The sequence below is a fragment of the Rhynchophorus ferrugineus genome, unplaced genomic scaffold (assembly GCF_030347505.1).
Source record: "Rhynchophorus ferrugineus isolate W39M unplaced genomic scaffold, kcgeb_rfMv2 rfM6, whole genome shotgun sequence".
NCBI classification, from domain to species: Eukaryota; Metazoa; Arthropoda; class Insecta; order Coleoptera; family Curculionidae; genus Rhynchophorus; species Rhynchophorus ferrugineus.
The window spans coordinates 30,837,387-30,862,508 of record NW_027472585.1 but is presented as its reverse complement, the minus strand read 5'-3'; the positions used below and the strand labels follow the sequence as shown (position 1 = coordinate 30,862,508).

General features: G+C 30.9%; 1 protein-coding gene and 1 non-coding gene across 2 annotated transcripts in view; both read left to right on the top strand.

Annotated features, from left to right (window-relative positions):
- Positions 1–25,122, top strand: part of Lar (tyrosine-protein phosphatase Lar) — a 1,580,452-nt gene that overhangs the window by 340,874 nt on the left and 1,214,456 nt on the right. The window lies entirely within an intron of this gene.
- Positions 21,593–21,674, top strand: TRNAS-GCU (transfer RNA serine (anticodon GCU)). Its single transcript has one exon. It is a non-coding gene; the product is annotated as a tRNA-Ser (tRNA).

The following is a 25,122-nucleotide window of genomic DNA, read 5'->3' as shown; positions in this document are numbered from 1 at the left end:
CCCTATTATATTGTTCCTGTTCGAAGTAACTAACTAACAGGTCAATTGAAAAGTCGGCCGACCTACCATAATAAGACACATTTTTTTGGCAAAATTAGTTTTTTATTCAACATAATTCCCTTCAATAGTGATACACTGATTATAGCGACCCTCCAACTTTTCGAAACCATTTTCGTAAAACGATGTGTCCTTTGCTTCAAAATTGGTCTCAGTTTCGGCGATCACCTTTTCATTCGACGAAAATTTCTTCACAGCGAGCATTCTTTTGAGATCTGAGAACAGCAAATAGTCGCTGGGGGGCAGATTTGAAGAATACGGTGGATGAGGTAGCAATTCGAAGTCCAATTCATGGATTTTTGCTACCGTTTTTACTGACTTGTAACACAGTGCATTGTCTTGGTGAAACGGCACTTTCTTTTTCTTTAAATGCAGCCATTTATCGGCGATTTCGTCCTTTAAACGGTCCATTAACGCTGTGTAATAGTCACTGTTAATTGTCGTTCCTTTTCCAAGGTAATCAATAAAAATTATTCCATGCGCATCCCAAAATACGCCATAACCTTGTATATACAGACGCCTTAAACTTGCCAGCCGACTATTGTGTTTTACCACGCTTTGGACACGCGGGTTCATCATGTGCAGTCAGTCTACTCGTCAGAGCCATGTTTCATTCATTGTCACATATCGACGCAAAAACTGGGGTTTATTACACTTGGTTATCTTGAAACACTGCTCCGAATCATTAAATCGTTGTTTTTGGTCAAAAGTGAGCTCGCGCGACACCCACTTTGCACAGAGCTTTCTTATACCCAAATATTTGTGAATGATATGATGTACACGTTCAGTTAATATCTTTAGAGTGTCTGCTATTTCATTCAATTTCAATTTACAATCATTCAAAATCATTTTGTGGATGTTTTAGATGTTTTCGTCGGTAATAAACTCTTTTGGGCGTTCACTTCGTTCACTGTCCCCGGTGCTCATTTCACCACGTCTAAATTTAGCATACCAATCCTTGATTGATTGTGTCCAGAAACTCGGCATCAAGCCAAGTTTTTGCTTCAACTGTATTTTATTCCATTCAAAAAGCAATATTTTATCAACACCCGAAATTCCTTTTTATCGATTTTTTTTTTCACAATAACAAAAGTTGCTTCAATCAAAATGCTATAATTCACAAACTAATGATCCGGCAGCTGTCAAACTTATACACGTATCTTTTGAGGGTTAGGGTTAACTGAAAACATGTGGGTTTAATTCTAGTAGCACCATCTATGTGTTAGGCCGGGGACTTTTGAATTGACCTATTGGATGCACAAGCTGTTACTGACTAATCATTTATTGGCTTTTCCAATCGGAGCAATTTGAAATTTATCAAGACAAGCAAAGCTTAATAACAACGTTTGTCGTTTTATAACATCCGATAATCATCTTTAGTGTCTAGAAATATTTCGGACACAATTGAAAACCAAGCAAATCTCATAAGCTTATTCCATTACATGCTCGGACGCATCAGAAAGCATTTGATCTCTTTATTAATAGAATAACAGGACTAGTAAAAACACGATAGCATATTAAGATTTCTAATGAAAAAGAAAAACAAAAATCGCTAGTACTCAATCACTACAGTCGCTTCTCATTACTATATGTACGTTTGCTAACACTCCATTCTAATAATTTTACTACCTTAGGCATCTTATAATAGTTCCGTTAGCTTTAAGCGCAGTGACCAAATTAATTTGATACTATTGTAAATATAAATGGGATTCATTTAGGACAAATGCACGTTCAACTTGGGATTATAGTTATTATATTATATGTTAGGTTGTTGATATTGAATTATGGACCTATCAATTTATATTCTAAATGGTTTCACAAATATCACAGCAATTCACTAAAATGTCTGGATTACATCCAGGAAAATAAATACTAGAAATTTTATTTGTATTTTAGTATATATGGAGTAGATATATTATATATTAAAATGATATAAGGACCGTACTATAGGAACATATATTATACCTAAACAAAATATGTAAATTATTAAATGAATAATTCAATTAATTTTTTTTATGTTAGTTGAAATTTAAATCTGTTATATTTTAGAATTAGTACAAAAAAACATGAAGCTTTTCTGTTGAAGCATGATAATGACTTTACATAATAGTGATATATTAACCTATTATTGTGAAAAATCGTTAGATCCAGAATTAGTAATTCAGATATTAAAGAATTATTCAAAAATAATTTTCAAATATTTCAGCTAGAACACTCTACGCTATTCAAGATAATCCGCTTTTAAAGTAAATTAAGCTATTACAGAAAATTTATTGCTCTACCAAAAACTAACAGATGCTATATTAAACTATTTTTTGCTCTTGTTAATACAGGTCGTATATTACGCTAATATGCTTTAAATGTTTAAAGCACATTTTATAAAATATTATTTTACTTTAGCAATATAACAAACTAATGTCCTATGTGTCTTCTGCTCGATATCACGATTTGATTAATCTGGCAAAATTAGATTATACTAGTGTAGATGATACATGATTTTAAAAAGACAATGTCACATGCCACCTAGTTCATGTAACATTTTAATTGGTACAATTGCATAGATAATACAATATCTCAATCTGGTGATCAGAATGGTATGCTTAGCTTGTTATTTAATACCACACGATTTCATTGTATGATGTTATTGAAGTTAAGTCAATCCGAAGTAAGTTTATTCCAACAAACTAAAAATCACCAGTATGTTATAGCAGATAATGCAATGGTTCACAAAATCCAACATTTATGTAAAATGGTCATGGAAAATCTCAACAAAAGAATGTTATGTATGTATGTTATAGCTAAGCTGTGAGAGGTATTTGCCAATATGCTATTCTGCACATAACCCTGTACTAAATACTATATGATAATTATAAAAAATCAAAATAGAAACCTGTAAATTATGTTTTATTTGAATTTTCCCTATCGGAATGTAAAAAATTAAATTTTTTAATGCGTAGTTCTTGAAAATTTGTGTGCCTTTATCAGATTGTGTAATAAAGTAGTATGTTAATATCTCTGAGAACAACTAACAGGTGGCCTCTGCGAAATAAACTGATTGTACGAGGACGCTTAGTAAAAGCACGCAAATTTCGCTTTTGGAGGGAGTGTCAACATAAGATCAATATCACTTATAGATTTCATATAATTATTTTCAGAATGGACTGAGCGCATGTAAAACTTGATTTTAAGGGATTTGCGAATTCCCAAGCTCTCGAGTTGGTTTCCCTAAGGGTTTGGGAATTCCTCACAAACTATGCAATATTGAAAGACTCTCAGGGAAGTTAGCTTTGTATCATTAAAGGTGTTTGCATCGCTGCTGATGGGCATCTATGGAATTTTCTGGAGTTAATTCTTAACCTCTGTAATTTAAACCATAATCGCCCACGAACAATCAGTACCCATGTCTTTTTTCATTAAAATATTCGTGATGCAAACACTGAAGTGTACTGGCCTACATTGTGTTTATACTGATGACAAAAATACAATGAGGACAAAAAAATTTACAAGGTTTATACTTTAATTTTAAAAGATTTACAACCAATAGTCTTCCGTGTATTATAGCATCGGGTGCATTTAAACCAATTTCATGTTTAAGACTCACTTCACAAGCTACACTTTTCAGTAGGTGTCATTTCCTCGAAACGTTAACAATATAATATTTTTGAGCAATAAAAATGAGAGAATTTATATCAAGTAAATCCCACTTGCGGGCCCTTAAACTTTTTACTTCAAATTGAAGAAAAAGACAGCTGAAGGTCATCGAACACAGTGTTGAGCTTGTGCTAATAATGCTCCATCGATTTCAACATATAAGTATAGGATTAGATGTCTTAAGAATGATAATTCTGATACTGAAATTCAAGTGCGTTTTGGACAACCAAGAAAAATTGAAGAGTGTAATTTGAAGGTATTACTCGATGAAAATATTAATGGCGATCGCTATTGACTACAATGTATACGTTTGAGCCAATACTGCGCGAAAAAATGGCCAATATACGGACAGAAATAGAAAAATGTTATCCCTCGGTATACTTGGTAAACAAAGTTATTTGGAAATACTAAAATTTGAAGTATTTCCCCACCTACGTTTTCCTTAGACCATGCTTCTCATTATTACTTATTCTAACATATGAGTCGTTATATATCTGAGAGGCTCTTCACTTCTTATAAAAATACCAAAAAATAAGCCCATTTACCCTCAAAACCTCAAAAGATAGACGTTCTTTCGAAATGGGATCCATAGAATGTCTAAAAAAGGGAAAAAATAACGGTTATTGATTCACAATATTTTTCTCATATGTACCATATTAAATAACATTTTTCTAGTCATAATAATGGAAAATTTAATTTTCATATTATAGTAATAGAACCATAAATGAATATAATTAGCGAAAATCCACGCTTCGTTTGATGAGCAAAGACATAACAGTGTAATTATTCAGCATACTTGGCAACATACTTCAAATCTTGCTCTTTTTGGTTACTAGCGATTTCGATATGAGAACTGATGTAGCTGAATACAGTTGAAGATACAAGAAAAAGATTATATTCGTTGATAACCTCAAAAGATATACGTTCATTCGAGATAGAATCCGTAAATTGCCTGAAGGATGAGAATAAAAGCGGAAATCGGTGGATAATAACTTCTGATTCATTTCCAGTTTCTCTAGTAGATGCATTTCTTAACTAAACACTAACCATATATTGCGGTATTCAACGTTAATTTGCTCATCAAGAGTTAATTAACTGAATGTTACAAAGAATATTAACAATTATAATATTAATGCCTCATTTGTTTGAAATTAATTTGAAACATAAGATAAAATAGAAAGCACTAGATAAACGAAAATCATAGAAAACAAATTAAACCTGGGCTATCTGCAAGGATGAGATAATTTTAATTAGCTTGGTGTTTTTATTGCTTTTCCAATATATATTTGGAGCAATGTATTTGACTATATTTTCAACGTATGTAAAAATGGATAAAATATAAATATATGAACATATAAATGAAGTAATGAAAATAAGCAGCAGTTGAAATGAAACTAACAACATAATTTACATAGATAGAAAACATAGGACATATATAAGATTTATAATGATATTTTGTTGTCTAAACTTTGTATCATAAATACTTTGTAACTTTAAATTCCATTTAAGAAAGATAAGCGTTTATTAATTTTTGAGAGAGTTATTTTAATATGTATTAATATACAAAAATTTATAATTTTATTTTATATTATAATATAAATACATTTATGATACTCTGAAAACAAATTTTAGTTACAGATCATTTCTAAATTATTCCCTCAACTCTGTTATGAGAGAAATATGATTAATTTAATAAATTGTGATCGAATTTCGACCGCATGGCGATTTCTAAAAAATTGACTTGTAATATTATAATTAAGCAATGTATGATTCACCTTTCATTTTTAATATTAATTATCATGTTCTATAATAATAGAACCATAAATGATTGTAATTGGTAAAATGTACGCTTAATTTGATAAATCATTTCGTACTGTTCGGTATTTTAACAAGAACAACAGGTCCACAATAAGAATAATAAATTGCAGCTGTAAAAAAAGTGATTTATACGTGAAAAGAACATCAAAGCCGTGCGAAAGCGGACTCGCTGAAGACAGCGATGGGAAAAAAGAGCGGTAATAAAGTTTTCTTTAGTGCTCCTTAATCAAAAGGCTTATTTTATTGCCGGGTGCAGCAGTAAAACAAAGGGAATAAGATAACTCGACCGTCTCGGCCTCTACCTCTTGTCGGGGGCAAGTTTTTATTATCTTTACCGGTTGCTCCGCGGGAAAGTTTAGATAGTCGACCTGTTGTATTGGCACGGAACAAGAGATTGCCTTTTAATAGTTGGTAGCCGTTAGGCGAAGAGATAATTTGCTATTGCTACGAGAAATTCAAGTTACAACCATTTCTCTATTTGGTTTGACGCAGTTATTACACTTTTGTTAGGAGGATCGTTCAGTCTTTAGAGAATTTAAAAGTTGTTAACATAAAAACTGACGTATTTTTGTTGTGGAACTGTGGGATAACTGGGACGGGTAGATATACGCAACCCAGCAACCGTATTATTTTGTCCCTGATATCAAATAGCTTTGTAAAAGTACAAAATTGAGTAACCAGCGTAACTAGCATAGTTCCACCCTTAATGAGAAATATAAAAATAAAAGTAAAATATTAAATGGGATTTATATTTGTTGAAAGATGTAAAAAGTGATTATAATGAAGGGCTTTTTAAGAATAATCAACGTGTACCATACATTGGTGGATTATGAACGTAGAAAGTTTTTGAGCGCTTTGATGAATATCTTCACGACTATAAATCTACACAGTATTTATATAAAGGTAACTGGTAACACAGATAGAGTTTATAAATTGATTAATAAATAAAATAAATTAATAATATGAACAGGGAAATTTAAAGTATGAAGATTGTATATACTATATATAATTTAAAAATTGACACAATTTCAACAAACACAACCATTACAAAAAAGAGTCCATCTAGACGGCTATAAATTAAAGGCAGTATTGTCAAAAAATGGACAACCAGAGTCTTCGGTAGTATGATGGATTGGCAGATTGTAGTATTGGTGTCAGCTTTTTAAGAGCAAACCATCTATGTTATTGTGATTCTTCAAATCGATAAGATAGAATCTTCTAGAAAGTCTGCTATCAAATATAGTTCCTAACAAGATTAGATAACCTTTTTCCTAGAATTCCTTTCTATATTAACTAGTAGTTAACTAAAATATATATAATAAATATTAGTTAACTAATACTAACTAACTTCTATATTAGTTCTATTACTGTAAAATTAATTGAAAATTCATTTCATTCGTTCATTAACAATTCTTATATATGTTTATCTTGACTAGACTTACTATTTATCGTGGACTCCGAACCACTGTCCTTGACATTAAGCCTGCCGACTAGTCAGTGACTAATTTAGAGACCACCCGGAAGACATCCGTTCTTACACAGTCTAGTTTTCCTAATAAATTCAAACATTCAAAAATTTAATGAAATATAGCATTATTAATATTTATATTATTTTATTGCAAACAAAAAATAGTATCTAGTAAAATATACTTTTTTATATTAAACACAAAGAGTATATTTATTCTTCCAAAAGAGCTTGCATTTTAAGTTTTCATTTCAATTAAAAAAATAGGTGATGATTACTTTGATTTGTGAAAAGACTCGTTAATATCATGAAGAACTCAAGAGCTGTCGGTTAATAATTCCAGTCTCTTCACAATAAAAACCGGTTACACTTACGTAAATAACATAACATATCACTATTATAAACCATACGACGATATTTACGTTTTTTTTCCACAGTGGCATGTCATTTCACGGCTATTCCGATGAGTCTAAAATAAAACTGTTTCACTGAAATGCTTTGGTAAAAATTCTAGGGACTGTACTCTAAAAAACTTGATTTAGATTGATTGTTTCATTATAAAAGTATAAATACACAAAAACAACGAAAAGCCTTGTTCCTATTTTACTAGGTAATTTTTTACGTCGCCAACTCTGACCGCCGACACGAAAAACCCATACGATCGGCCGAACAGTATAGTATTCCGAAAAATCTGAAAAAGGGTGACCCTTGAAAGGCCATTATCCATCATCGGGTTTAAATTACCCGGCATGACAATCGCCAACAAGCCTCGAAACAGTTTTCCCGCCAATTAGTAACAAAAGAGTACCGAAATCGCTAATTCGATTAAATTCCTTTATGGGGGAGTGGCGGGTAGAATGTATTTCCGCCGATGGTCTTTTTTTTTCGTCCCGTTCTAGTACCAACTTTCAGCTAAAATAAACAGCGGCCGAATATAAAAGCGGAGACCACAAAAACGAAAATGATGGATTGCCAAGTCTTTTGTTTCAATTTGTGGGCGAAGAACAAACGATTTTGTTTACTTTTAAACTGGGCACGGGGAGGAGGGGATTTAGTCGCAATAAACTTGATAATTGATGGTCGCAAAAACAACAGTAGTATTACTTAAATACACATTAATTCAAATAGGTTTAGGATTTAATAGATTTATTTTTTTATTACATTGTTAGTAGTTTTTTTTTACTTTAAAGCCTCCTTTTTACCATCAAGAGTAAATCTGGACTGGACGTACTGTTTAACGTAAGCTCCAAACCATGGTCGTTGGCATTAAATCTACCGACTGGCCAGTGACTAACTAAAACATCATCCCAGAAGACTCATCTCTAGACGGACCCTACATGTTCCTTAATATGTGGTGTAATAATGATTATGCTGTGTTACCTACTGCTGCTTTTTATTAATCCAGATCAAATGGTTGGATTCTTTTGAGTCTGTGTACTCTCCTTGTATTATTCCAGAGTTGTAATACTTCTATATTAATATGAGGATGCAGTCTGCCTTATTTTCACCTGCGGTTCTCTTGAACTCCCGAAAAACAGTTAGTATTTAAAGGTTTCGGTTAAGTAATCAGTCTGGCAGTATCTAGGTACATCTACAAAACTTTTTACTATACATTTTTAATAAATTTTTCTATACTTAAACTGGAATATTTTCTTTTTCTTTTCTACGTCTTCCTCCAAGCAACGTTTTGCATCAATATTCAATCCGAGTTACTTAGTGTTGCTGCTATATGAAATGATATTATTATTTATTGTTCTCGGTACTTATGCAGTCTGATTATACGTGAATTGCATATACCTTTATTTACTTTCGTTACTTTTTATTTTCCAGGTTTGTGTCCAATTATTCAAATTGTCACTTAACAGTTGTAATTTTTGTTTGCCTTCTCCGCTATTGTCTGCGCTAGCAAAAATCATAGTGTCATTAACAAATGTAGCCATTATGATATTTTCGATTTGTGGTATGTTAAATCTGGAGAAGAGGTAAAGAATTGGCCCCAATAAACTTCTTTGTAGTATACCTGCTTTAGTTTCTTTTAATTACGGAATTCAAAAAAGCAGGATGTTCTATTTTCGGCTGTAATTTTTTTTTAATGCATGTTCACCGATTTCTCCGTTAATTATCAACCGGTTTTCAAAATACTTTATTTATTCGAAAACGTGTACTTCCAAGGTGGTCCCATTGGTACCAAGTCAAGACCTGCTTGCGCAATCCGGGGAAATCGAGGGAAACATTTCAAAGACACGTACAACGTTTTCACATATTTTTTTAACTAAAATAATCAGATATGTCTGTATAAGGTTATTGCTAAATTGATATTACGCAAAATCGGAAGTTGTTCAGTGTAAAAACCATTCAGTTTGCATATTAAAGCTACTGCTTCTATGGTGTAATGGTTGGAGCTTTCGGTGCCTACGCGGAGTTTACGGGTTTGATTGCCAGTGGAACCAACACCTTATTATTATTCTAATTTGGTTAGAACATTTGTCAAATCTCATAGACTAGGTAACAGACCCCGGGACCTGATGCGCTCCTTATTTTCTATCATTGTTTCTTTATTCATATTTTTCTCACACAAATAAATAAGGAACTCACTAAAAAATCAAAAATAATCAAATTTAGGTTCTTAACATAAAAAAAACATATTTGAAACATTTTAAACAAAGGAACCCTTATTTAACCTATCTACTACAGCAACAAATTAGATTTGTTTTGTTCGTAATTTAATTTTGTATATAAAAAAGTGATCAGTTGGTAATAGCAATTAATATTATATATAGATAAATAGGTTTAGATGGGTATTAAGCTTAATTGTGTGTATATGTTAGAATATAAAATACGTGTGTAGATAGGTTACATAATGTTTTGTTTATTTTTATTTAGTTATTTTTATTTTATTTTTTGAAGAAAGAGAACTAGTAATGAACTGACTTTAATTCTACTGTATTGTTATATTGTAAGCATTTGTCTCAACAAAATTACGCTTATTATACTAAATCTCTAAAAACTAATTTGTTTTTTTACTTTTACAGACTAAACGGCATTTGATACAAACCATGCATGCATAGTCCTGCATAGTTCTCTATGTATAACTTGCTGATTCGTATCGGCCACCAGAATTTTAATTCTGCTTCTAAATGATAATATTTTTCTGTCCATATTTCTTTTAATTGTCGTAATAAGCTTCCACTCTCTTTGCAAATCTGATATTACTATGTTAATTAATATGAAAAACATTGTACACTATATGACTGCGTATCGATTTTTCTTATATATGTGCTATTGCCCCGCACTTCGGCATCGTATTCAATTGTGTTTTCTATAAACGTTATTGTAACAGTCATTAATATTTTAACATCAGGGGGTATGTATAAGTTAGTAGTTAGTAGTATTTAGTTAGTAGCAGGGAATGTATAAGTTATAACGGAGTCAAAAATAATTAATAATATTATCAAAAGGTAGAATTAAAATAAAAATCACCATAACAATGGACGCAAAAGTACAGGGTCAAACAATTTCTCTGGAGCTTAATATAGTTGGTGCAGAGAAAATATAGCCTTCAGCATAACAACATGTAATAAATGGTTGAATTTAATGAAAGAGACCTCACGTGAATCTAGTTATAGAAGTGTCAGTTCATAATATAAATAATATGAGTTATTTTTTATGTACATAGTTTAAGTTATACGTGAGGTATTCGATTTATGTCGTCTTTATACCTTACTGCCTTTGATCTCCGACTTTTTTGACCCGTTGCCTTTACCCTTGCTAAAGGATTCTCCTTATCATTAACCCTTATCTTTGGACGAAAATTGTGAAAAAGAGGAATTGGAAAATCTTACTAACAAATTAACACTAATAATGGTTTGGTGTACTTGTTGGTGTTATTTCAAAAAGTGGTATAGTCCATTGTTAATGGCCCTTAAAGTTCTTACCTCTAGGAAAACTTGTATAATATATATATATGTGTATATATATATATATATATATATATATATATATATATATATATATATATATATTAAAAAATAATTATGTATTGTATTTATGTAATTATGAATAATAATTGCATTTGCTATATAATATTATATTTTGTTAATTTAATGTACAATATTATGGGATACTTTCAGTATACTTACAATAATTATAAAAAAATATATTAAGAAAGTTTCCCATACAAGATATGTAATTTATTTGCCTTGTCACAACTTTTATTGTTGGACAATATTCTTAGTAAATTGTTTGTGAAAGTTGACAAAGCAAAAGAATTTTTTCCCACGAAAATATTAAGACTAAGTCAGTCTTTTGATAGAATTTATCGATTTTTTTCAAGTTGTTAATTTTTTTATCATCGAATAGCCTAAGGATTATTACAGTAAATTAGTTAGACTCATTATATATAATTCTACAATTATTTTAATTTATTTTATCGCCTCAGCACATATGTATTATTTTGCTACTACAATGGTAGTTGTATATGGTTATGGCTACAATATAACTATAAAATAAAAATAACGTATAACAAAATACAATTATATAAAAATAACAGAGTAAAAAGGGACAAGACTTAGCGCATTTATGTGTATATAGAAATTTGTATAAAGAAAAGGATTTCAAGAAACCTAAGGATTTACTTTTATAATTGTTGTATTATTAATTTTGCTCGAGAGTGTATCAATGCATTTGCAATGCATTGAATTTAGATACAACCAAACGATTCGTATATCAATCAATATGAATAATCCTATTATCCCAAACAGATAAAATGCTAAGTACCTTGGAATGAGCCTTGACTCAGAACTTCGTCAGAAGAACCATTTAAAAAGAAAAGAAAATAACTCGAACTAAAATATAAATTAATATACTGGTTATTTTGAAGAAAATCTAAAATATCCTTATATTATAAGTTGCCGCTGTACAAGCAGATACTAAAACCTATATAGACCTAGGGAATTCATTTATAGTATTTACAAGTTTTTAAAATAAAATCCTGAGGAGTATTGTTGATACATCCAGGTACTATAAGAAAATCACTTACACCGAGACTGTACAGCAACCACTAATAATAATATATTACTAAAAAAAATATTTTACTAAAATGGCAATAATAACTGATATCTGATGATATCCGAACAAGAAAAAAAGTAGTACTTGGAATATTTGGGGATGACACAGTTATCATTCAAAAAGATAAATCACCCTCTGTGACTATCACAAAACTATCTACAAATGGACTAGGGACAGGAAAAGATAGCTTAAAGCTCTAAATCGACAAAACTTATTTATGACGGATTCCCGATTCCTCAAGTACTTTCGAGATGCCTCGGCATCTATAGTGATAATGCATTTAATTGCAAACATAACGTTGGATAAAAAGCAGAGCAGATCAGACTGAGAACCAAGCAACTATACTGCTTAGCGGAAGTCAGTCTATCATAAAGTCAATTTGGTCCTATAACATGCAAATATCGAGTTGCACTAAAACATCAAACCCACTAGTAATCGAAGTCTATCAAAATAAAGTTCTATTAAATGCCAATTCTTAACGCTACGTAACCAACGAAGAGCTGCACGATGTCCTCGAATTTCAATGGATTTAACAAGTGATCCAAGATTTCTCATTGAAACTTGAAAGACGTTTACTAAATTACAGCACCGTAGAAGCGATACAGCTACTGAAAATCAGATGATTGAAGAGAACCAAACCTGCCATGCTTGTGTTTTCATATAAGTACAACACAACAGTAGTAAAATTTGAATTAATTAGTAGATTAATTTGTAAAGTAAGATTGTACTAAACTTATCTAATGTGAAATATAATAAAATCTTTAACATTTAAACATTCGGACGCTAGTGTTCACTTAAGCAATATAAAGATCACACAAAATTCGTTAATACTATCCTTGATTTTTCATTTTTCGGAAGTATAAGGTAAATTATTATGAAAATTACCTTTTGAAATATAAATTTACAGCATAGTTTTTATGTAAAAGAATGACTTTGACAATGTTCCATGGTCTGTTACCTTTCTAACGCGCAACAATATGTGTTCACTAACATAAGCATTACTCTACATCTAGTACCTATGAAAGACATTGTAACCATTACATCGATATATCTTGTTTCTGTTTAATATAACAGAAGATAATTTTTTTAAATATTAGAAAATATTAAATCAAAAAACTGTTATTAGGGTATTATAACAAGCAATTACTAGCAATAACGCCACCTAAAACCTCATCTAATCGCCATTCGTATTCAGCGACCGACTACGGCCTTGTATTTCATTAGGACGTTCTGTTTCTGATCATGTCCAACAAACTCCAATGAAATATTCAGCTATTCAAATTGAATGCGCCATGTTTTTTCGATGACACGTCCGGAATCCGAACCTAGCGGTGGGACGTCCAGGCGCAAAGGCTCGTCCCACCGACGGTATTCCACTCTCGCGGCGTATCGGAGGGCGGAGGGGGTGACCGAATGCGACCGATCCCACGTAATGAACCGTGAATTACTCCGCTACCCTCCCGGATTTAGCGCGGCCAACCGTAATCTGAAGGACGAGCGTTCAACGGCACTTTCGATTCCCGTACCTCGAACTAAATCGATGAATTTTTCAATCTGCAAGTAGCAAGAGGTGCAGCAGATGGAGAAATAGTTGGATAAAAACTTTGATATGCTTATAATATCAATTGATCTTATTGTTGTTAGTATGCGGTTCCACATCAAACGAAATCTTTGTCTATTGAAGTTGAACCTGAATCAACCCAACTTTTGATATCGTCGTGACATAATTACATTTATTTATACTTAAGAAAATTGTTTAATTTTTAATTACCGAAAATTATAATGTTATTTCTTTTATATAGTTTAGGGGTCTAATTTATTAGACCATTTAACTGTTTTAAAATCTTTGTAATCTGGGAAAGGCATTATGAGCAAACAAAAAACACGACTCGTTGTCGAGTATTTCGGATAATATAAGAGTTTAGGTACCGGAGCTAGATGAAGTGTGTCAGAAGTTAGACCTGGCAATGGACCCCTTATGTATAAAATGCATAACGCACTTGTTTCCTCGGCGTTAGAAGTTCTTAGCTGGAAGGGTCTATCCCTTCCCGAAACTCTGAACGAATTGGAGTGCAGAAAAAGGTATCTTGAACCAGCCTTCTTAGCCACCACCAAGAACCCAAGGGGACAGCTTCCATTATAAAACAAAGTATATCGAGAGCAAGAAACAGAATTAGCGAGATTTACAGAAGTTGAAAAATAATTAAATAACTAAGAGCAGAACGTCATTATTTAAGAGAATTAACAAGAATTATAACATTAATTAGCGGGAATTAACAAGAATTAAACAGAGTTAGCAAAATAACAGATTAAAAGAATGAAAGAGTTACAAAACCAAGACCAGAAACAGTAAAATAACAAGAATACAGAATTTGTAACAGTCAAAACAGAATTATAGACTAAGTAAGAACAGTCAAGTGTCGAGAGTCAAAATTTATTTAAAATTAAGGAGAAAGAAAAAGTATCAACAATTAAAACCAAGAACGAAGAACAGTAGAATGTCGAAGAACAGTTATATGTCGTTGTTTATAATCATTGGTTGGGTCCGATGACGGAATCAATATTAGGTAAACCAGACAGCCTTTTCACCGCTACGTATCGATTTAACATCTTTCATTTTATATATTATTCGTTTTATAGAAAAGGACAAACTACTAAACATAAATTAGTCAGACCATAGCAACAAAGCAAGGAAAAAGGCAACAATGCAAAGCACTAGTTAGTAAAACCCTAAACATTAGTTCCACCGGCATATATGCGATTTTACATGAAAACTTAGCTGTGTGAAAGTTATGTTTGCATTGGATCCCACACAATTTGACATGCGCTCAAAGAAAGGCTCGTATCAGTTGGTGTAAAGAAATGCTTAAGAAATCTAACCTCGCCGCTTCGAAAGACGTTTATAAGATCGGGACAGGTGACGAATCATGGATGTATTCGTATGAGCCCGAAAGTAAGCAGCAGTCGACCGTATGGGTCCAAGATGAACCAAATCCAACAAAAGTTTTTCGCACACGAAGCACTTCAAAGAAAATGGTGGCCTGTTCCTTCGGGAAAACTGGTCATATTGGAACAGTGTCTCTAGAAGATCGTAGAACAGTAAATTCTGATTGGTATACAACCATTTGTTTGCCAGAAGTCTTCGGTGAAATAAAGAAAACATGTGTGTGAAGTGAAAGTGAAATAAAAAATTATGACAATGTGAGCTCTCACATATCGTCTCAAACAAGAGACTATTTGAGCACTCAAAACATCAATTTGATGGGTCATTTGCCGTACAGCCCTGATTTGGCACCCAATGACTTCTCATTGTTCCCATCCGTGCAGAATAAATTGCGTGGTCAACGATATTCATCGCCCGAAGTAGCTACTGAAGCGTTCAAATATCATGTTTTGAAGATACCTCATTCGGAATGGAACGAACTTTGAGAATTGGTTAAAGCGTATGCAAAAATGTATCGATCTTCGTGACGATTACTTTGAAAAACAATAAAAATATATTAGTTTAACAATTTTTTTTCCTCTTCCCGAAATATATATAGTGACCCTTGTACGGTTACATTCATTTCCACGATTTGTTTTTATTTATTGCACTGTCAATTAGGATTTGAAATTGATGTGTTACCCTACTCCTAAAAGGTTAAATATTTTTATTTAAAACTAGAATAACATTGAAACGAAAAGTGTTAAAATAAGTTTAATATCTTTATTTCCACTAATACATTAATGTGTATAACTTAAAAGTTATCAGGATCGTTGCAACTTATATAACGAATATCTTAAACCAGCCCTGCTTTTAAATTGATGATTATATAAATTTATTCAAAACAAGAGCGAGATTAGCATCCGACAATTCTTCTTTATTTCCCAAAGTATTAAAATATACTGGTGCCTTGTGATCTTTTAACATTTATCCATTTATTCTGGGAACTTTCCCTACAGGCTTCCGACGAAAATCAGCTGAATTACAACAGTAACAAAATTTCCCTTTATTTGTACTTTATTATGATTTCGGGAATACTGCGGAAGTAAAACTGCAAATGACTGGGAACTTTTACTTTGTTTCTTTGTTTTTTTTTTTGGCTTCGTTAACTCAATGGTTCCTGTGAATACACAGCAACCAAATGTAAGCTTCCCTATTTGTTAAGAAATTTTATTAGTTTTATGATCTCAGTTTCATTTGAGTTAGACCAACAAAATGTAAAAAACAATTTTCTAAAATACAGTATTTTTAATAAAACTGACTTTTAATTTTTCATAGTAACAAAGATTAAAACGACAATTATCTATCCTTTATACTGTGTAGTATCAGTAGCAACAATTTTATTACTGTTAAATTTCCGTCCGTTTTTTATGGTTAAATTTTTAGTAATATGTATTTTAACTTTTCTGATTTTGAATAAAACTAATCAGTTTGAAGTCAATAATATACAGAGTATGGACAAATTAATAAAAACATCTGATGTTGCGACGCAATTTTAATTATGTGTATTTGGGGCAGTCGTGTAAATGTAAGTTTACGTTAATTGTAGAAATCTTTCTGTTGTATAGTTTAGGGGTCTAATTTATTAGACCTTTAACTGATTTTCGTAATATCTATGACATGAGAAGAGAATTATGACTTGAGACAAAATATAACATGGACTTGCGTCGAATATATATGAACCAAGAAGGTCACCCAGTAAACCAGAACAGACATGTCCAACAAAATCGATATCACATCGGCTCGTTGAAGAATGTTTCGGATAATGAGGGCCAGCCTTGCCCACCACCGACGAGTACCCGAGGGAGGAGCTTCAGCGATAAACTGATTGAAGAAAATATTGAATTGATTGAAGAAAGTATTATTAAAAGTATCGTTGAAAGCATTACCAGAATTGAATAAAGAGTTGAAATCAGCATTGATTGAAGTAAGCATTGACACAATCACTGTTAAAAGTATTAAGCATTGAAGACAGCATTGAAGTAATATCGTTAGAAGATTTGAAGAGAGTAATTTTAACCGCATCCAACTGCAACCAGTAGAATTCCTATCAATATTAGCCAAAACCAAATTTTGTTCTGTTTTGTTCTCAGTAAGTAAATTCGATCTAAATTCGTACGTATTAATTAATTAATTAATTATGTATATATACATAATATACATAAATATACATAATATATACATAAACATATACATAAATATATATATATATATATATATATATATACATATATATATATATATATATATATATATATATATATATATATAAATATATATATATATATATAAATATATATATATAAATATATATATATATAAATATATATATATATATATATATATATATATATATATATATATATATATATATATATATTTAACTGTAGGTGTATTATTCCTTATTTAAATAAAACAACTCATCTTTGGATATTAATTTACTCAAAGAAGATAGAATCGTATTTAATTTACAATCTCGTTTTCTCTCCTACATATGGGGGTTGGATATCAGTTGAGCCACACTTAACGCATCACTTAAAGCTTTAAAACTACCCATAATAGTTACTCCTGATAATTATGTTAAGGCCGGGGGATTATGCTGACCAGGGAAGACACTTGATGCTATTTTATCCCCTATATTTATCTAAATATATATTTTGGCTATAGTTATTGGCCTATGTTTGGTAATTATATGCTAGTTATAGAAAGAATTATATCATTATATTTATCGAGATACTCTTGGCAGTCAAGCCGATATTGCTGCCCAAATTCACCATTCTTATCTGTAGGAGGCGGGCAGTACTGATCGTAGTATATTGTAATCATAGAAAAAATATAATCGTTTTAATACTTTTCGCAACTTAGTATTAGTTTCTATTTTAAAGGGTTGTGCAATCACAGTCATTTCATGAATGGTCTGCCGTACTATTATTGTCAAAACTGCCTGGCCACAATCATTTTTAATATTGGCCTCTGTCAGTTATCTTTGTGTTTCTCGCATTATTATTTTTATTTATATTCCTTCTTATTTAGTAGCGGCTAATTTTGAAAAAGAATGAGAAAATCATTCAAGTGATAATTAGTGATAGAATTATTAGAAATAGGGATAGGAGTCCATTTTGTTTGTTGTACAATGTAATCAAAAGTGATGAGAGATAAGACAATGTATACAGAGAGTATGTTAAGTGTGAGATGTGTGTAATTGTATAAACATATTATTGTGTAATTGTAAAAGTAAACAGATACATATTATATATTGTCTTATTTTCTCATTTTTTCCTTTTAAAACTATTTTAAAATTATATATGTTTATAAAATGTTGTTCTTTATTGTATTGTAGAAGACAAATATTGTACAAATGAAATTAAAACTTTTTTGAACTGATTTAAATTTGAGTATCCAGAGAAAATTTAGGCTAATTTGAGAATTCATAATATATGCTTTTCAAATATACGAATAATTTACAAGAACTATAAATTTGATTTATTATTCTAATGTTTATCTATTTATAAATAATTACATATTGTTCTATAATCTTTTTCCTTTGAAAAGTACTTTAAAGTTAAATATGTTTATCATAGTTTTTTATTACATATATGGGAGACGAAAATTGAATCAAATTTTTTTAACTTGAGTTCAATATGCTTTATTCTATTTTGATTAAATTATTCAATGCGTATAATTGGTAAAAAGTGGCAATGTCGCAAATTCGAATCCTCGTGCGCATGCCAGAATGACCTAAATTTAGTCTCTTGTCAACGATTTGTCCTCTTTCGAAGTTTGAGAGATCATACATTTCTAGTATAAGTATATATGATTCACCTATATTTAAATATTCCCAACAAGACTGGGCATATAAACTGAACAAAACATATGCGTTGCATTATTTACACGGAAGCAGTTTTGCCAACATGAAACAATATGTATTATATGTAGTGTTAGTGTTCATATTATTTTATCCCCTGAATAAATTGTACCTACTTTTCTCAAAAAATATTGTTTTAAAGTGACAAATATACCAAAAGAACCTGGAACCTCGTTTTCATGTAAGTTTTTTTTCAAAACTGATCAAAAATGACAAAAGTAAGACCATCTTTAGTGACTTGTGAGTAAGGAGAGTAGATGGGAGGTTTTCATGTATCCGTTGTATAGAAATATCAGAAACATAACGAAACGGACTTGACTTATCATTTTATTAGAAAAGTGGCAAAAGTTCTTAAGGGCGATATATTCGTAATTAGTGCTTGATATGTGTATAAAGAAATTAACATTGAAAAATACAATTATTTCTTCCCCAATATATATATATATATATATATATATATATATATATATATATATATAATAAAATAAAAAAGTAAATTACATAAAATGCAATTAAATAATTCATATATAATTACTGAGTAACAATTTGAAATAGTTCATTCTTTAACATGATTTCCTCGAAATATATATATATATATATATATATATATATATATATATATATATATATATATATATGATAAAATAAAAAAGTAAATTACATAAAATGCAATTAAATATTTCATATATATTTACTGAGTAACAATTTGAAATAGTTCATTCTTTAACATGATTTCCTCGAAATTTATTTTATATACTTAATTGCAGCCTTTGTTGATCCACTTGTTGGAATTTTTCCCACCTCACCAGTATTCTATGTAAAATAGTATACTAAATAATTATTTGGGGAATAAATTGTATGTATAACATTATATTACTGTGTGTTGCCACGCTTCTAATACGTTTTTAGAAATAAGCCTGAGAAATGATTCATGGTAGATGAGATTACTGAACATTATGGCCACAGAGTATGTCTTCCCCCCTATTAAATTTATTTATATATTTAAACAAATTGAGTTGATATGGGGTATTGCAATAGACATTCAGGTCGAGAAGGATATTAAAACCAGAACAGTCTGGATTTATGAAATGAGGCATTTTCGAAAATAACACCTTCGATTTGTGTGGGCTCGATCAGACCCTTTGAAGAGGAATTGTAGAACCTTGAGCAAGTTTTTGATAGATAGGAAATAAACAGTTCAGATATTAAGTTGATTAGTGTCTCTGAAAGTGACAGTGATTGAACAAAACTTAACGAATGTTGGTTTATGATACATTGCTGACAATTACCCAGACAGGATGATGAAAGTGGAAACAAGTAAAGGTTAATATACAATTAATATACTTTAATTGTAGGAAATTATAATACAATACAAGTGTGAAGTTTTTATGAGCTTTTGTGTTATTTTTCAGAATATACATCAACATTTCATTAACAAGTATGAGGAGAGAAATAATACTAACTGTTTTGTAGATATGGCAAATGCATTAAGGAATATGTAGTGGTTAAATGTAGTTTTATCAAGAAAAATGTATACAGGTAGTAACAGGGCAAACTAAAGAGAAATATAGTAATATCATAATTACTTTACAAGGATACATTGCATCGAAAGAAACAAGAACTAAGTGTAAAACATAAATATGCTCTCTAATGAAAGAAAAATGTATGACTCAGATATATAATTGTTAATTAGGTGGATTAGGCCTTTGGAGGATACCATTACATAAAAAACGCGACTGGAACCCTACCTATACTAGTGAGGAAAAAATTTCAATGTATATATAATAAAAGAACTCTAACCTATAAATTATAGTGGATGTATAATTAATTGTAGTTTTAAGTTCTTCGATAATATATGAATTAGATCCACAATACTATTAAAATAAATCATAATACATAACATTTTTGTTTCATTATTTTATTTATGTTAAAGTTTTGTTATATGTCAGAAAAAAAATACTAAAACTCAGAATTGCTGTAGCAGCATTGCGATGTTTTGGCAGGTGTCCCTTATATATATATATATATATATATATATATATATATATATATATATGTATATATACATACATATACATATATATATATATATATATATATATATATATATATATATATATATATATATTAATAATGCAAAATGTCAAGTAAAAAAATTATGTAAAAGTAAAACATTCATATGCATATTTTTACTTTAAATATCGTGTCCTGCAAAATTAAAAAGATGACAAATTATATGGGGATAAATGAACGAGTAGATAAAAAAGTTCATTAATCATACATTAGTCTGGTTCATTAAAAATTCACACTTGAATAAAAAATAATAATCGCCGGATGGCAGGGTGAAGGTCTGCTCAGCTGGCAAATTAGCCTGCATTAAAATTCCATGTCATGACAACACAAGTAATTTGCAAGGTAATGCTGGGCCCGGACGATTTTACCAGTGTAAACAAGAAAATTTTAGCCGGATCCTAAAGGGTTATACGACTAATAAATCGACCAGCAGTTAAAAAGAGATGGCCACAATGTAAAGTTAATGAATCGAAACTAATGGCAATAGCTAACATCGAATGTAGATGATATATAACATATTTTTTCTTGACGATTACGTGAACTAATTGTTAAAAGTGCTTTGTAAATAAACTTTTTGTTGTAAACAATAAGGAGTTGAGGAAATCGGCGCATCGACGAGGTGGCCGAGTGGTTAAGGCGTTGGACTGCTAATCCAATGGGCTCTGCCCGCGTGGGTTCGAATCCCATCCTCGTCGTTTTTTTCTTTTATATTTTAACTTTCTATTTATGTATTATATTCATATATAATCGTATTAGTTAACTATAAGTATTTTATTATTCCTTTTTCATTTCCTGGTAACATTTTGAATAGAGAATAGAATGAGAAGTAAAAAGTAAATTCATTGCAAAATGATAAAAGTCTTGACCAGGCGAACTTCGTACCACACCGCAATTGTCAATGAATATCCTGTTGAAGCTGAACTAAATTTATGATTTTATTGAAGTAATACAATGAATGTAAAATAAATATTAATTTAGTACTTTATTAATATAAAAAATATCAACTATATCAATTGATTTAATTCTCTTTTTAGATGTACCTTGTGATGAAAATGTCGTATATTTTTTTTGTTTTTTCATCAGGTGCAATAACAAATAGAACGGATGGTTTACCGACACCTGAACATGCCACATATAACTTATCATGAGAAAAACACGAGTTTTGTAAGTTGAGACCACAAATAGTCAAGGACTAGCCTTGTGATTTTTCGTCATCTCGAAAGCAAGAGAATTCGGGAACAGAATTCGTTTAAATTCAAAGGACATATTCGTTGGGATCATCAGAATCCTCTGAATGAGAACTAAGTCATCTTAAAAGCTCCTTTGAGCATCGTCGCCTGAGTCACATTACTAATCAGTTTTCTCACCACCAAGCATTTTCCTTAATATTGGTTGATTTAGATTTTGAAGCATAATGATTATCGAGCCCGTCTTGAGTTGTAAATTGTGCGGAAGTCAAGCAGGCACATCCAAGGAGTTCAGTTGGATAATTAGTAGAAAATTCATTTGTTTAAGTGTTCAGCTTTGAATGAATGCAGAGAATTAACAGAATACTGTTAATACCTAATAGAAAATGCATCAATAAACCATATATTTGCTTACACAGATTATGTTATGGTAAGTGCAACAATTCGACAATAGTAAAAGCTAACGAGCAAGAGACGAAGGAAGTTAAAATAAGTAATGGAATTTAGTAAAACCTAGATGAGAATATAAGAGAGTCATGTTTTTTAGTTAACCCTAACATTCAAAAAATGCGTGTATAAATCTGATAGCTGTCGGATCATTAGTTTGCGAATTGTAGCGTTTTGAGTGAAGCAGGTTTCTGAAGGGTAAAAATATAGTTAAAACAAAAACTTGGCTTGATGCTGTTTCCGGACACTGCCAGGAAAATCAACCATCAAGGCTTGGTATGCTAAGTTTAGAAGTGGTGAAATGAGCACCGAAGACGGTGAACGCAGTGGACGCCCAAAAAAGGTTGTTACCGATGAAAATAATTAAAAAATCCACAAAATGATTTTGAATGACCGTAAATTGAAATTGGATAAAAAAGCAGATACTCTAAGGATATCAACTGAACGTGTACATCATATCATTCACGAATATGTGGGTATGAGAAAGCTCTGCGCAAAGTGGGTGCCGCGCGACCTCACTTTTAATGATTCGGAGCAGTGTTTGAAGATGACCAAGGGTATTAAATCCGAGTTTCTGCATCGATATATGATAATGGATGAAATATGGCTCCATTTCATTTCATCATTTCACTCCGAAGTCCAATCGACAGTTATCCGAGTGGACTGCACACTATGAGCCCGCTTCAAAGCTTGGGAAAACGCAACAATCGGCTGACAGATTTATGGAATTGGAATGCGCATGAAATGATGTTCATTGACTATATTAAAAAAGGAAGCACCATCAAGAGCGACTATTACATAGCGTTATTGGACCACATTTGAAGAAAAAAGCAATGCTGCTTCACCAAGACAATGCACCATGCCACAAGTCAGTGAAAGGATGGAAAACATCCATGAATTAGGCTTCTAATTGCTTTCTTATCCACCGTATTCTCCAGATCTGACCCTCGGCGACTATTTCCTGTTATCAGATCTCAAAAGAATGCTCGCTGGGAAGAAATTTTCGTGGAATGACGAGATGATCATCGAATCTGAGGCCTATCTTGAAGCAAAGGACAAATCGTACTACAAAAATGGTATCGAAAAGTTGGAGAGTCGCTATAATCAGTGCATCACCCTTGAAGAGAATTTTGTTGAATAAAAAAAACTAATTTTGCCAAAAAAATGTGTTTTACTATAGTAGGCCGGGGATTTTTCAATTGACCTGTTACATAAATATATATATATATATATATATATATATATATATATATATATATATATATATATATATCTCAATAAATAAAAATGGAGTAAATACAACTGCTAGCAAAATAGCAGTACGATATAAAATATTAGTTTAATGAAAAATGTAAAGAAATATTGAAGAAGTCAAGGTATAAATATTAACGATATGATATAGAAAAGGAAGTAATGAAAATTATGAGAATAACAATGAGTAAATTAATGAATATACATAAAGATAAAGAGAACTTGTTTTATATCCATGAAAATAAAGAGAAAATAACAAAAAATGCACTAAGGTCAAATGGACAACTGTTATGTTGTGGATGTAGAGAAACTGGTATTTAGAATATATAGATATTTTCTTTTTCATATATCTCTTTTCACAATATTGTTGATTATGTTAGTTTTATTAATGTATCTGCAAATCTATGTTCAGTACACTAAACTTGTTTCTATATTTATTTAAGGTTAATTTTGGATTTGATTGAATTTTTAAAAAGGATCTATTAATGGCAAGGAAAGAGAAAGTATCGAGGAAGAAATAAGGTAGTAATAAATTATATAAAATGTAATTTAGAGGCATTATTACAGAGATGGGCCATTTGGGTGTTAAGGATTATTATCAGTCATTCCGCCATAACATTGCTCCACTCTTCTTTGTCTTTTAATATCAACTTTTGAAACATATGCCAACAGAAACTTTTGGTTTTACTTATTAAATCCACTGCTCATATATTACCGCCGGTTTAACTCCACTATAAACAAACCTAATACAAACCATACCACACCAATTTCTTAGCATCATAGTCATATCTCATGCTATAGTCTAATCAAAGTTTTTTAGTAATGCGTCATGGATATTTGTGACCTCGAAACATTGCATTGTTGCCGCATCAACACTGAGATTTAGTTCAGTTTGCCTTTGACAGACAATAAAATTTTAAATATAATTTATTTTAACATTAAGTACATTTAATACATATATTATCGAAGGACTTAAAACTACAATTAATAATACAGGTACACTAGTTTGTAGTTTCACCCATGAGGTTGAGGTTCTAGACGCGATTTTTATATAGTGGTATCCCTTTGGAGGCCTAATCCACCTAATTAACAATTGTATATCTGAGAAACGTATTTTACATTCATTTGACAGTATATTTACCTTTATATGTTTAATTATTGTTTCCTTTGATGGTGTGTTGTCAACTCATTGTGTACACCAATCTTCATAAAATTAATCCCTGAATTCTGTCTAATGCATATACCATATCTACAAAAC